The sequence below is a fragment of the Schistocerca americana genome, unplaced genomic scaffold (genome assembly GCF_021461395.2).
Source record: "Schistocerca americana isolate TAMUIC-IGC-003095 unplaced genomic scaffold, iqSchAmer2.1 HiC_scaffold_18, whole genome shotgun sequence".
Lineage (NCBI taxonomy): Eukaryota > Metazoa > Arthropoda > Insecta > Orthoptera > Acrididae > Schistocerca > Schistocerca americana.
Genome location: NW_025725884.1, coordinates 11707549 through 11718292, shown reverse-complemented (window position 1 = coordinate 11718292; position 10744 = coordinate 11707549).

Here is a 10744-nt window from a genome sequence, read left to right as displayed (position 1 = left end):
AACCGTTAAAATACTTCCTCCTATTCTGAGCTACTCTGCACACTACCAACTTGCTTAATCAAATAAACTCCTTTATTAATATCCTATTCATCTCCATTTCAGTCTCATTGCATCTCCCATGGCAGTCTGTTTCCTGACATCACAAACTTTGCAACTTCTTTAGCACTGTTAACTGAAATGCTATCTCAAGTCTAAATTACCTGCTAAATGAACCAAAAAATATCTGAAAGACCACTCATATACTGGCTCTTAATTTAAAACAAGTAACTCTCTTTAATTATTAATGTCAAGTCATGTGTCATTGGTTAGTGTACAGAATCTTACTGACAGCTCGACTTCATCTTCGTTCTCCTGGTGTAATGGCAGTTGTCATGATGCTGACAGTTCTAGGGGGAAGGCACATTGCTGAACAAGAATGAGACAGCAAGGAATAAACCCATGGACTGGTTGTTTGTGTTGCCATCATCATTTGTGAAAGTGGCATGGCTGGACCATGTAAAATTTGGGGATTCGTGTGGATGCTGATAACCACGCCATTGAGTGCCCCCTAACCAGGTATCATCATCATCATGATAGAATAAAACACTGAATTCATCATGAACTGTGAAGAACGATAAACTAATTATCGTTATCCCATCCTGCAGATATGCTGCATCAATCTCCACTAGATTTTGTGTGTTGTGGTTGGCAGGTGTTACTAGAGGAGGCCAAAATGCATGCGTTTTAACTCACGCAGGCTGGCGTGAGGTCTGGAACAGGACAAGGAAATTAGAATTTAGAAAAACTGACTTAGCTGGTGGAATACTTAACTTTAATCCATTAATGATGAACGTCTGTCTTGATGGTACATGATTCACAATATCAATAGTAAGTGATATGGGCCCCTTGCTAGGTTGTAGCAAATGAGGTAGCTGAAGGCTATGCTAAACTATCGTCTCGGCAAATGAGAGCGTATTTTGTCAGTGAACCATCACTACAAAGACGATTGTACAGCTGGGGCGAGTGCTAGGAAGTCTCTCTAGACCTGCCGTGTGGTGGCGCTCGGTCTGCAATCACTGATAGTGGCGACACGTGGGTCCGACGTATACTACCGGACCGCGGCCGATTTAAAGGCTACCACCTAGCAAGTGTGGTGTCTGGCGGTGACACCACATTATGCACAACAGAGAAGGGTATAAAAGTTTAAAGCCATCATTTGAATTAAAAAAAAAAAAAAAAAAAATATCTCTTTGTGGTGGTGACCATTGTTCATCGGTACTATAGACATTGTGAAATGTACACCTTTACTAAAGCGATGTGTTACACCATAGTTGATACTCATTAAACATGACAATAAATATTCCTTAAAATCAACGCTTACCACTTACTGTTGTCTAAAATGCTTACTGATTGCAGTTGGGAACTGAGATTTCTCCATTTTTGAGCAAATATCACAAACACAAATGACAGGTACTCGGAATCGCAAACACGTTTCAAAATACCTTTCTAGAATTATATCAGACTCATTCTCCTCCATACATTCATGACCTGTCAAACTTCCTAAACTCTTCTGAAAATACTTTCCTGCTTGTGAAATAACTACCAAGTGAACTACTTTGAGAGGTATACTTGTCATAGTGTTTGTTATGTTTGACAGATGTTGATTAGTAATTCAATAAAACTACCTTAGTGTACTTGAGCAAGTGCATCACAAATTGTGCAGTGTGATTTCAAAGTAACTGTTTAGTTACTTTTGTCATTAGGGATTTGCTTTCAGTAACATTAATATAGGTCTCTGGTACATTAAACAGAATTGAATGATCATTCTTGTGATCATTCAGATCTTGCATTGACTTACTTCCAGCGCCCATTACCATGGCAAACAGTCCTTTATCCAGTAAGTGGTTTCTTTTTCATACATCTTGTTGTTTAGGACCAATCTGTGGCACGAATCTTAAAGGACAGGAATGTGTCAGATAAAATAAAATGTTTAAGAAACCAAAAAAGAGGAGCCATAAGTTTATGTAAATGCAGTCAAGAATGTAACACAGGAATGGCCGCTGAGGTGCCACCTCTCCATCTCTTTCCTCCTCCTCCTTCTTCCTAATCATGACATTATTCCAATGGAATATTAGTGGCCTTCAATCCAAAAAGATGACTTGCAGCTGCTCTTGGAATCGCAGCCTCTGCTAGTTCTCTGCCTGCAGGAAACAAAATTGCATCCTCCTGACTGATTTGAGCTTTTGTATTTCTTCCCAGTCTGCTTTGACTCCCTCTCTCCAAAGATGGCATTCCATATCGTAGGAGGAGAGAGGGGAGTCATGCTGCTCATATGGAAGGACGTTCAAAGTCAACATTTCTCCCTGACTACCCAGCTTGAAGCTATTCCTGTCCGTGTTTTACATTCCCCTCCTGAACTTTTCCATATGTACTGTTTACATCCCTCAGTCATTCCGTGTCATGGACACTCTTCATCCAGCTTACTGGCCAACTCCCTCACCCCTTTCTGCTGCTCGTTGACTGTAATGCACACCATTCCCTTTGGAAATCTCCCAGAACCTGACAGAGAGGTGCCCTCTAACTACATGCACTCCTACCCATATCTGGAAATCTCCTGCACTGCCCAATTTGCCCATCATCTCATCACTGTCTCTAGTACGTACTCGAGCAACCATTTACCATTTGCTATCCATTTTCTGACTCCTACCCCACATATATGCACACCCAAATGGCAACTTTCTAGGGATGACTCGAGATTTACTGTTCCCTGGCACCCTTTGAGTAACATAATTTCTCCAGTTGTGATGGCCAGGTAGAGTATCTTACAAATGCCATCATTACCACCACACAGTATTCCATTCTCACCCTTCATCTTTACTGTGCCATGTCCCAGTGCCTTGATTGACTGAGCTGTGTTGTGACTCAACTCACATGCAGAGATGTGTTCTCCATGTTTTTAACCATCATTCTATGATGGCAAACTGCATTCATTATGAACAGTTGCATGCACAGTGTCATTGCACCCTTCAGGATAGCAAAAATCTAGCTAGATTTCTTTAACTAGTTCTTCTAACAGTTCCACTACCTCATCTGTTGTATGGGCCCTGCAGGACCAAGATCCATTGGGCTGCTATTCTGCGGAGATTTCAAGCTCCACCCACTATCATTCTGCCTTCCTCCACCAGAAACAAGTGGAGGAGGCGTGGGTAGTACCCTTATTTTGGCAGATTAGCGAGTGCTACAAGCTGCCTTTAGTATGACGGGGCGAGAACTTGCTCTCTCTTCCTATCGATCCTCCAACACAGTGCTGGACGATGTTTGCATTCAGATGTTGCTAAACCTTTCTTTTGTGGGCAAGCACTTGCTCTTTCTTATGTACAACTGCATCTGGGCAGAGGGCGCCGTTTGCCAGATGCCAGCATAAAGACACTCATTCCCATACCCATACCCAAGCCCAGTAAGGAAAAATACCTTCCTTCTAGTTACTGCCCCATTTCTCCCACAAGCTGTGTTTGCAAACTGATGAAACATGTAATTCATGCCTGGCTGGTATAGTGACTAGAGTGTGGCAATTCACTGACCACTGTACTGTGCGGATTTTGATCAGGCCGTCCTGCAGCTGACCATCTCATCACTTTGTCAACGCGAATGGTTTTCTGTGGATATATCAGACACTGCCAGTGTTTTTAAATTTGCAGAAAGCCTGAAACACCTTCTGAAGGATGGGTATTCTTGATCTCTCTACATGTGGCACTTCTGAGGCCACATGCCCCATGTCCTTCAGATATTTTTAAAGTATTGATTTTTCAAGGAATGTTGGTACTGCCTTGTCAGACACCTTTACCAGGAAGTTGGTGTGCCTCAGGGTACTGTTTTGAGTGTGACCCTCTTTGCTATTGCCTTTAACCTTATTATGTCCTGTCTCCTGCAGGTCATCTCCAGCAGTCTACTGTTGCCCACCCCTACCGTGTTACCCTCCCACACCCTGTCCCAGCCTCCTCCTTACCCCCACATGATTGCCTGTCTCATCATGTGCAACTGCTCGCAGCCTGGCTTCAGCTGCCAGAGAGTGTGATCACGTGTGTGAGAGTTGCATTTGCGTGAGTATGTGAGTGTATGTTATCTATATATAACAGAGGCCTTGTTCACTGAGAGCTCACTTTCTTACAGTTTTTTTTTTTTTTTTTGTCGTGCCTGTGTGCCTTCCGTGGTATTGTTAAATTCATTTCTGAAGAATTGCGATGGCTCGGGGCATTGAGGTGCTGAGGTAGGGGTCAGTGTACACTCATCATCAAACAAACAATTGTGCCTTATTAGACAAAAGCCAGGAAAGATCAGACCATTTGGCAATAGTGCCGTAAAAACCAGACCAGGGATTGATCTTGGGGAGATGAGTGTCATTGGTGTGGTAAATGTGAGGTGTCTGATACTAACTCAGTATTCATGCTAGTGATCGCTTACTTAACTGCATAGGTTATGGACCTGACTCTCAGAAGGTTCAAATCACTGACATAAGCACACTCTTAGCCTTAGTATATTTATTGGCATTCAGATTCTAAGTGCTAACTGTCTACCATTCAAGCAACTAAGAATGGAAGACCAGTTTTACAAACAAGTTTTTTGTATTCCACTGCCACTCATATTCTTCATTTTGCAGCTTGAAAATATATCTCTGCATGTTTTGGAATGAAGGTTAAGGCCTCAAAATTACCTGCTCTTCCCAAATCCATTCTCCATGGTGAAATGAGAGAAGCATTGCATGGTAACTTGAAGGTGCAGAGTTCAAAGTTACACATTTCCATTTTTTAATTGTTCTTGCAAATTCACTAGAAAGAGAGACAGATTTTTTTGACATTTATGCAAATAATGGAATTGAGTGTCTGAGTAATGAAATAGCTGCTCTTGTTGCGTATGGGCTTCACTCTGTTTCAGATACATTTATTAAACTACCTGTAGCTAAAGTCATGAAAGTTATAATGTTTTATGATAGAGAAAATAACCAACAACAAAAGCAACATTTGAAGAGCTCTTCTTAAAAGACAGAATGAAACATGATACCTTTAACAGTTCATGATAAGAAATATTACACACTACTACAACCACACTTAATACTTACCATCCTTAAATGTTTAAAGCAGTGGTTAAAATTTCCCAGAGTACTTTGACAAAGTGTGAACAAATAATGATGTACTTTTGCACCTACATACAGCCATTAAAGCTCTAATGAATGGGCAGGCAGCATTATCAAATTAGTTATCAACATTACTGGGTCAGCTACTTGTCAGAGAATATTAACTATAATCTATTAGATCTATTATGAACTACCAGAAAGAAGAATGCCAACAATTAAAAGCTTCCAGATGCATTTGAACTTGGATGCTGGCATCTTAAGTACTCACTTATGTGCCTTTACTGATGTAGATGTAGAATGGGTGCCAAGTTTGATATAGCTATTTGAACACAAACCAGACCTCATGGCAAAGAATAGAAACAGTAAAACTAATGATTCACAGTATCATCCAGTTTCAGGCCTAGGTAAGCAAAGTGTTGCAACAAAACATTTGATCATATTCCATCAGATCTCATCTGTCACATGTGCCAAACTATAACTTCACTTTCCATTACAGTGCTTGTATATAGTCCAGCACAATATCAACATTGTGAAGTGCACTTCCACAAACATTTCTACAGCATAGAGAGATCAAATTTCTTCACAGGGTTTACAATACTATTCAGGTTTTCATCACACAATGTTTGTCTTATATGGGAGTCCTAGTGTACTGCATATCGTGCTCGAAAAAGGGAATGGGGAGAAGGGGAAGATAAGGAAGATGATGGCGAGGTGAGTTGCAGTCTTGTGTTAGACCATCATAGCAGCAATAGTTGCGGGCACAGATCAGCGCAATTTCCCTAAATCGCTCCAGGCAAATTACGAGATGGTTCCTATGAAAGGGCACGGCCGACTTCCTTTCCCATCCTTCCCTAAACTGATGTGACCGATGACCTCGCAGTTTGGTCTCTTCCCTCAAAACAGCCCAGCCAGCACAGATCAGTGGAAGATGTCATGGAAGGTCTTAGAACATCACTGAGACCCTAATTACAAGTAACAGACATAAGAAATAAATGAATACACCTTTGGTTGTCGTTACTCATGCCCTGGCTCCAACTCAAACCATTAATGTTTGCTTGACTGTGATATTCCTCTGGTGCTGCTTGTGAGTGGATGACTGTAACTGAGGTATTGTCAGAGGTGTTAGTCATCAGAAATGGCATATTAGTCAAATGCTGATTCCTCTCTTGTCATGGTGATAAATGGCAAAAATGTTTAAGGACATTTTGTTCAAATATGTGGCCTGTCCTCAGTGTAAGCTGTGCAGGGTTCAGCAAACGTCTGCAGTATGCAGATGATTTGGCTTTCCAACCATTCTTGTCACATATCTGGCAGAGTCGTGAATTTCTATGTATCCTGTGTTGACAGGACAAATGTTAAGGGGTAGTAACGTGCATTTTTAAAGCTATACAATTTCACCCCAAGGGTGACTATGGGAATGGAAGTTGCCTTAGTATTGGGAACTTTGGATAAAATATCAACCTGTGTGATTGATGAATCTTTGGAATGTCAGAAGTCTACCCCTACTGAAAACAGAATTTTAAAGAATTTTGTTGAAGGAGGCACTATCAGCAGAATGCCTGGCTCAAGATATGAGCACACAGCAGGATAACACATAGCTTGCCTGTAAGAGCCAACTAATCCCTCCCCTAGATACGAAGCAGTTGTAGTGAGTGACCAACTTCCCAGTTCCAATGATGCAGTTAGTTGAGGGCCAAGGAAAGCTGTACTGCACGCACAATGATCCACTATAAAACAGGAACTCAGTGAGGAAATGTGTTACACTGGCTGGCAGCCACAGAGCTCCATCTGAATGCAATGTGTAAAAATGTACTTTTCACAGATAAGTTGTCTTACCAAGACCAAACAGTACTTTAGCAGTCCAGACATAATGGCAAATAAGTGGTGACAACAGGTAGTACTAGCCGATTGTCAGTTTCCTGGGGGCGTTGGTTTCCCCCGTAGGGGGCGTTGGTTTCCCCCGTAGGGGGCGTTGGTTTCCCCCGTAGGGGGCGTTGGTTTCCCCCGTAGGGGGCGTTGGTTTCCCCCGTAGGGGGCGTTGGTTTCCCCCGTAGGGGATCTCATGCTACAGGAAGAATATTCACTTGTGTATAGGTATGCTCATTCAACTGCAGCTGTCCAAGATAGACATTAATGTAATGGACTTGCTGTGAGACACTGCTCACATGAACACAATGCAAATTATGTGTGTGTAAGTAGCAGCAACACACAGAGAACTGGCTGTGAAACACACCATTTATGGCTGATGCTCTTTTGGACTGCTTTTTTTGAAGCCTCGGTGGGGTTGCCTCTTCTGACAAATGGGTCCAATGCCTCACAGATTCATTCCCAGGGTGAATGACTGAAGTCAGAAATAATGGGGCATTCTGGATATAATGTTATGGACTGAGAACATTTTACTTTCTTTCCTTGTTCTGCTGTGCAGTGTTCTGCCAGTGAGAGCCAGCACAAAATCTCTTGGCGACGGAAAAATATCAAAGATGAGAGAAGGAAATTTGAGCTAGTTCTAGTTGGCATTATCCTTGTACCTGAAATAAATTTATTTTAATTTAATATTTTGAGTATTACATTCTCTATTGCCACCCATCAGACTCGGCCAAGTATGTGCAAAATACATCATCTCTCTCTCTCTCTCTCTCTCTCTCTCTCTCTCTCTCTCTCTCTCTCACACACACACACACACACACACACACACACACACACACACACACACACACACACACACACACACACAGGCAAATTACAAATTGGAAAGTCTCTCATGATCAAATAAGAAAACAGGGCAGTAAGATAATTTGTAGTTTCTAAATGGTGTTTATATATAGAAATTGGTCTGTATGCTGCATTTATTTGATGGAGTACATGTGTTTCCTCATGCTGTATGTAGAATAAGAAACAATATGACATTTAATTTCTGTTGGACAAAACGTGTTTATTTCTTGTCTGAATCCTGGGCTACAGCAATGAACTTTGTCCACAGATTGTTCTTCCTTCATGTAATGGAGGAAAAATGCAACTGTGGACACTGCATCATGTAATTTCCCCATGCATCCTCCACAGCCTGACTAAACACAGCTTTGTTAGAGGCCATCTGATCTCGACTGTCAGTCATTTGTCCCAATCAGTGCTACCTAACAATAGCAAGACCGTGCACTCAATTTGCTTACTAAATCACAATCTGTCTTACATCACTGCACCCTTCAGTAAGAGTGATAGATTTGGTTAGTGGGAAGTAACTATACTGCCAGTCATCTCAGACATTTCATACTTGCAGAACTGCAGTGCGAAAGGAGGGAGGTAGGGTGGGTGGGAGGGAGGTAGGAGGGAAGTCAGTATGGAACTGATGCAGCAGAAAATCAGTTTGTAAAGTAAGCACCACTTGGTGTTAGGCTCATACTCACTCAGTTTATGGACTGCAGTTGTTCTTGTTGTTGTTGTTGTTGTTGTCAGTCCGAATGTGGTTTCATGCAGTTCTCCACTCTGGTCTACCTTGTGCAAGCATCCTTGGTTCTCGGTAACCATTATTAAATTCATTATCATGTGTTTAAATCTGGTAGGAGGCATACAGTAATGATTGTAACACAGTACCACGTGGAATGACTTCAGTGCAGTCACCACCAGCAACTTCTGTGCAAATGACTGGTCAGAGAATTCTGTACTGCCTTCACAGAGTGAATAAAAGTACTTCTTTCTCATGAGGTACTGCAGTGCTGGAAGTTAAGCCACATCCTGTTAGCAACTGACACAAGCTGAGTGGACCAAAATCCATTTAGTTCACTTTCAGAGGACTAATTCCAGACCACTGCTGTAGCCCCTCAATGAGCTATGGACATTTGTGGCCGTGTTTAGTCAGATGTTTTTACCTATTTTTCCACTTTTTGTTTCCATTTTAATTTCTTGTATTTCCTTTGTTTTGACTGCCATTGGGACCCTAGTTGTTGGGCTGCCCCAGTCCAATTATGCTCTTACTCAAGTCACTACTCGACAAAAAATTCTTATTTGCAGTTTCCTCTTTATTGGATGTGTTCACATTAGTCACATTGTGTTGCTGCTGTCATAATATCAGCTTCCATCCCTGTTAGCCATGACCACAGAGATATGCATGGCCAAAATACAAAGTTGCTTCAAAATTGTCCACAGCAACTGCTCTAACAGCTTCCCAATTAAATGTTCGAGTATACCAAAATGGGATAATGATGCATTGCCTGTAGTTCTGTCAAACTGTGCTCTTACAGATTACTTTAAAGACTTCAGTTTTGAAATTTCCTTTCCCCTCCAAGTGATGTAGGACTTGCCTTATGCATGTCAAGGAATCCAAATTTGCACTGCAGTTGGATTTTGTGTAAATGTTACATTAGTTTCTTGTAAAAGTTGTAACAGCAGTCCCTGACAGGAATGCCTGATGTTAAGTCATCAGTACTGAGTACCACACTTGTTGATGATAGTTTTGTTGGTTAAGCTGTGTATCCAAATTGGCATATAGTTCCTTTAGTTGCTGGATATAAAATTTTCCAATTGTTTAAACTCCCACACCTTTATGCTGGTTCTTCATGCTGTCATTGTTGCTCTCTGCAGTGTTGCTATGAACATGTGCTAGGCTGTTACAGTATTTGTGATTTATGATGCCATATATCATTGCTACCAATGTCACATAGTACACTTCAAGACACCTACACTATCTTCTTTGTAAATTAGATATACTTTTCTGCATATCACCTTAACACTGTCCACAGTATGAAGTGGCTTCCACTAGTCATTCACTATGAAACACACAAGTCTCACTTGTTCTGTGTGTACAGGTACAAATCAGTGAGGCTGATACACTGATGCCAGTTGCCACTGATGCATTTTTACAGGAGAATGCCATCAATAGCGATTTGGATGCCTACAGTGCTATATTTCAATCACATTGCAGTCTGCTGTAGCAGTGTGAACAACAAGAGCTATTCAGTGTAGTTTGGGGGCTAACTGAGCATGTGCTAATCAACACAAAATACATAGAAAATAACTATCCAAACCCTAACCAACAATGTACCTTGAACAAACTGCTTGCATCTGTAAGAAGCTCCCTAACAGGGTAGTGTGACTCAATTGAAATGAAAACTTATGTGCTGGCCACGCATGTTAAGTATATGTGGGCATACCCTCGACACATTAAACCTCCTTACCACTGGGGCAGCTATTAGCATGTTGGAATCCAAAATATGAACTTTGATGAAGAATTACTCTAACACAACAACACTCTGGAACAGGTTAGTACACCCCTAAATAGACAAAGCTCATAAAATCATAATGTATTGTTGAGGCCAGTGTCCTCCAGTTTTGTAGGTATGCAGTCATTACAGTACTTGCAGATAGTTTAAAGTGTTTCGATCAGGATTCTCGGTATTCATGTGGCCTTTATGGCTTCCTATCAACATCACACTACTAATACAAAAGAAAGTGAGTCACATAGTTGTAAGCAGCCACAACTCTGCTACACTACATGGCATGTCATTTGCGATGTGTGCTACGTGAACTGCTGTGGCTCATCACTTTGGGATCTGCTGGTTCTCAGTAACTTGAAATCCAATGGAGACACTATCAGAATTGTACATGACATAATTTCTCTATCTCCTAACTGTGACAGTCTGT